Source organism: Branchiostoma lanceolatum, chromosome 8, assembly GCF_035083965.1.
Source record: "Branchiostoma lanceolatum isolate klBraLanc5 chromosome 8, klBraLanc5.hap2, whole genome shotgun sequence".
NCBI classification, from domain to species: domain Eukaryota; kingdom Metazoa; phylum Chordata; class Leptocardii; order Amphioxiformes; family Branchiostomatidae; genus Branchiostoma; species Branchiostoma lanceolatum.
The window spans coordinates 20622624-20627623 of NC_089729.1; the positions used below are offsets into that span (position 1 = coordinate 20622624).

A 5000-nucleotide genomic window follows, 5' to 3' on the forward strand; every position below is an offset into this window, starting at 1 on the left:
GTGCCCCCACTTGCGCTCGCCCGCCCAAGACTTTTCGCCGGGAGGACCTGACTCAGTCCTCGACCAGGCTACTCGGGGCGGCTCGCTGGTTTAGCAGGGTATAGGGAACGACGGGCTCACACTGAAGGCGCCCGACCAACGTTCCAAGGGGGCTGCCGGGTCCCGCCGCCAAGCGGGTCGGCATGGGCGCTCCTGGCTCTCCGCCCGCGCTCCTCCGCGAAGGAGGAGCGATTGGCGCGAGAGCAACCGTCGGAGCGCCACCTTGTCGAGGCGGTAAGGAAGAGTGAGGGTCGGAGCGGGAGGCCGGGGGCACCAGAGCCCGCTCCTTGCCACGAGTTTGGTGTGAAGTCGACGACGCGAGCGCCTCGCTTCTTCGTTTCGGTAATGATCCTTCCGCAGGTTCACCTACGGAAACCTTGTTACGACTTTTACTTCCTCTAAATGGTCAAGTTTGATCGGCTTCTCGGCGCTCCTCCAGACCGTTGCCGGCCCGAGAGGGGCCGATCGACTGGCCTCACTAAACCATTCAATCGGTAGTAGCGACGGGCGGTGTGTACAAAGGGCAGGGACGTAATCAACGCGCGCTGATGACACGCATCTACTGGGAATTCCTCGTTCATGGGAGATAATTGCAATCCCCGATCCCTAGCACGAAGGCGGTTCAGCAGGTTACCCGCACCTTTCGGCGAAGGCGAAAGACTCGCTGATGCCTTCATTGTAGCGCGCGTGCGGCCCCGGACATCTAAGGGCATCACAGACCTGTTATTGCTCCATCTCGTCCGGCTTACTGCCGGCTGTCCCTCTAAGAAGTTGCGGCCGATCGCGCGGGATCGCCGAACTAGTTAGCATGCCAGAGTCTCGTTCGTTATCGGGATTAGCCAGACAAATCGCTCCACCAACTAAGAACGGCCATGCACCACCACCCACAGAATCAAGAAAGAGCTCTCAATCTGTCAATCCTTACTGTGTCCGGGCCGGGTGAGTTTCCCCGTGTTGAGTCAAATTAAGCCGCAGGCTCCACTCCTGGTGGTGCCCTTCCGTCAATTCCTTTAAGTTCCAGCTTTGCAACCATACTTCCCCCGGAACCCGAAAACTCAGGTTTCCCGGGAGCTGCCCATCGGGTCATCGAAGTAACGCCGGCGGATCGCTGGTTGGCATCGTTTATGGTTGTGACTAGGGCGGTATCTGATCGCCTTCGCGCCCACAACTTTCGTTCTTGATCAATGAAAACATTCTTGGCAAATGCTTTCGCAGTGGTTCGTCTTGCGGCGATCCAAGAATTTCACCTCTCCCGCCGCAATACGAATGCCCCCGTCCGTCCCTCTTGATCATTACCTCACGTTCCGAAAACCAACGAAATAGAACCGAGGTCCTATTCCATTATTCCATGCACCACTATTCAGGCGCCAGGCCTGCTTTGAACACTCTAATTTTTTCAAAGTAAACGCTCCGGCACCCCGAGGCACTCAGTTAAGAGCACCAAGGAGAATCCGGCGGGGAGGGCCGGGACGAGCAGTGACACGCCTCGCGGCGGACCGCAAGCCCGGTCCCAAGATCCAACTACGAGCTTTTTAACCGCAACAACTTTAATATACGCTATTGGAGCTGGAATTACCGCGGCTGCTGGCACCAGACTTGCCCTCCAATAGATCCTCGTTAAAGGATTTAAAGTGTACCCATTCCAATTACGGGGCCTCGAAAGAGTCCCGTATTGTTATTTTTCGTCACTACCTCCCCGAGTCGGGAGTGGGTAATTTGCGCGCCTGCTGCCTTCCTTGGATGTGGTAGCCGTTTCTCAGGCTCCCTCTCCGGAACCGAACCCTGATTCCCCGTCACCCGTTGCCACCATGGTAGGCACAGAACCTACCATCGAAAGTTGATAGGGCAGACATTCGAATGATCTGTCGCCGGTGCGAAGACCGTGCGATCGGCTGGGTTATCCAGAGTCACCAAAGGGACCGGGGCGAACCCCGGGTCGGTCTTGGTCTGATAAATGCACGCCAGACCGTGAGGTCGGCGCTTCTTCCGCATGTATTAGCTCTAGAATTACCACAGTTATCCATGTAGGATGTGACGATCAAAGGAACCATAACTGATTTAATGAGCCATTCGCAGTTTCACTGGGACAGTTTAAACTTGCACGTGCATGGCTTAATCTTTGAGACAAGCATATGACTACTGGCAGGATCAACCAGGTAGCGAGGACGCCGAGGCGGCGAAAGAGCGGTCGCCGCCGGGAGAGGACCGCCGCGGCCGCGGGGCAGCGCGGGAAGACCCGCAACTGCCGCCGCCGCCACACGGTCCCGCTCGACCGGAGCGCCGAGCGCCGCCGAGTCCGTCGCTGCCGTGAGGTGGGAACGCGCCGTGGAGATGGCCGCGAACCCTCGGGAGCCTGAGCGCAGAACTCCCGGCCACACCTGACCGTTGCTTCCCTTCAACGCCCGAGCCGTCCCGTCAGGAACGGTCCCGCACTCTCACGACCGGACGCGTCCGCCGGCAAGGCGGACGGCCGGGTCTCGAACCGCCGAGTCCGCAAGGCGTACTCGCACGCAGACGGAAGGGGCGAGCCGTCGCCGTTGGGTCCGCCGCCGCAGCGGCGGGACCCGGGCTGCCCTCCGCGGAGGGCCTGCCCCGGCGCTGGTTCCGGACGCCCGTCGGCACGCCCGTCCTCGCCCGCAGGAGCGGAGGAGCGGGCGCCTTCCAAGCCGGTTGTCGACCTCCGGCTGCCCTCGCGGGGAGTGGCAGCCTGGTCGGCGGGGTAGCAAAACGACTGGCGAGAGAGTGTGCGATTGCTCGCCGTCGATTCCCGAGCTAGTCAAAAAACGACCACTCTCTCAAGGTAGGTTGAGCGACCCACGACATGGTCAGACACCCTACAGAGCACTTTTTTGAAAAACCACCGCAAGTCGGCCACGGGGTAGGCTTCGGGGGCAACGGGAGACCGGCCCCGCCGGCCGGGGGAGACCCGTCCCGGTCGACCCCGTTGCTCGGCCGCCCGCTCCACCCCCGCCTCCCCGGGCCCCGCCCCACACCGGACGGACCCTGCTCGCTCGCCCGGCGGGCCCGGGGCGCCCTCCGGGGCGGTCGGAGTCGGGCGGGGCGGGGCGCTCACTCCCCCCGCCGACACCCGCCCAGGCGCCCGGTGCCAAGTCCGATGGAGCCGGCCGACGGGGCAAAGTCACCGGACGACCCCGTCTTTTCTCCACGCAGGGGTCTGGCCCGTGCCGCGCCGGCCCCGTCCGCACCCTCCCGGACCCGCTGGCCCCCAGCCGCCGTCCGCTACGGGCTCTGGAAGAGTTGCCTAGTCAAAAAACGACCACTCCTCTCAAGGTAGGATCGGCGACCTACACCTTGGTCAGACACCCTGGCGAAATCCGAAAGTCGGGGCAGGCCGGAAAGTCGCATGCCGTCGTGTAGCAGGCGGCCTCGGGAGCGGGGAAACACCAAACGCGGTCCGCCCGGCGGCTTCCTTCGGCCGTCAGCGCCGGCCGACCCGGCCGCCAATGCTTAAGAGATGGTGGGCTACATAGGAGCGACCTGAAGAGTCGGGCTTTGTCACAGGATCGGAGTGAGTCCCCGCAGCTCTTGCGGCCCTTCTCGCGAAATCGGAGTGAGTCACCAAAGCTCTTGCGGGCTTTCTCCAAAGATCGGAGTCAGCGACGGAAGGTCTTGACGGGCTTTCTCCAAGGATCGGAGTCAGCGACCGAAGGTCTTAACGGGCTTTCTCCAAGGATCGGAGTCAGCGACCGAAGGTCTTAACGGGCTTTCTCGCAGGATCGGAGTCAGCGACCGAAGGTCTTTACGGGCTTTCTCCAAAGATCGGAGTCAGCGACCGAAGGTCTTAACGGGCTTTCTCCAAGGATCGGAGTCAGCGACCGAAGGTCTTAACGGGCTTTCTCCAAGGATCGGAGTCAGCGACCGAAGGTCTTAACGGGCTTTCTCCAAGGATCGGAGTCAGCGACCAAAGGTCTTAACGGGCTTTCTCGCAGGATCGGAGTCAGCGACCGAAGGTCTTTACGGGCTTTCTCCAAGGATCGGAGTCAGCGACCGAAGGTCTTAACGGGCTTTCTCGCAGGATCGGAGTCAGCGACCGAAGGTCTTTACGGGCTTTCTCCAAAGATCGGAGTCAGCGACCGAAGGTCTTAACGGGCTTTCTCCAAGGATCGGAGTCAGCGACCGAAGGTCTTAACGGGCTTTCTCCAAGGATCGGAGTCAGCGACCGAAGGTCTTAACGGGCTTTCTCCAAGGATCGGAGTCAGCGACCAAAGGTCTTAACGGGCTTTCTCGCAGGATCGGAGTCAGCGACCGAAGGTCTTTACGGGCTTTCTCCAAGGATCGGATGTCAGCGACCGAAGGTCTTTACGGGCTTTCTCCAAGGATCGGAGTCAGCGACCGAAGGTCTTAACGGGCTTTCTCCAAGGATCGGAGTCAGCGACCAAAGGTCTTAACGGGCTTTCTCGCAGGATCGGAGTCAGCGACCGAAGGTCTTTACGGGCTTTCTCCAAGGATCGGAGTCAGCGACCGAAGGTCTTAACGGGCTTTCTCGCAGGATCGGAGTCAGCGACCGAAGGTCTTTACGGGCTTTCTCCAAAGATCGGAGTCAGCGACCGAAGGTCTTAACGGGCTTTCTCCAAGGATCGGAGTCAGCGACCGAAGGTCTTAACGGGCTTTCTCCAAGGATCGGAGTCAGCGACCGAAGGTCTTAACGGGCTTTCTCGCAGGATCGGAGTCAGCGACCGAAGGTCTTTACGGGCTTTCTCCAAGGATCGGAGTCAGCGACCGAAGGTCTTTACGGGCTTTCTCCAAGGATCGGAGTCAGCGACCGAAGGTCTTAACGGGCTTTCTCGCAGGATCGGAGTCAGCGACCGAAGGTCTTTACGGGCTTTCTCCAAGGATCGGAGTCAGCGACCGAAGGTCTTAACGGGCTTTCTCCAAGGATCGGAGTCAGCGACCAAAGGTCTTAACGGGCTTTCTCGCAGGATCGGAGTCAGCGACCGAAG

At 60.5% G+C, this 5000-nt stretch overlaps 1 non-coding gene across 1 annotated transcript; it reads right to left on the reverse strand.

Annotated features, from left to right (window-relative positions):
- Positions 1–382: 382 nt before the first annotated feature.
- On the reverse strand, positions 383–2198 carry LOC136441047 (small subunit ribosomal RNA). Its single transcript, XR_010756767.1, has one exon. It is a non-coding gene; the product is annotated as a small subunit ribosomal RNA (ribosomal RNA).
- Between the last annotated feature and the right edge of the window lie 2802 nt (positions 2199–5000).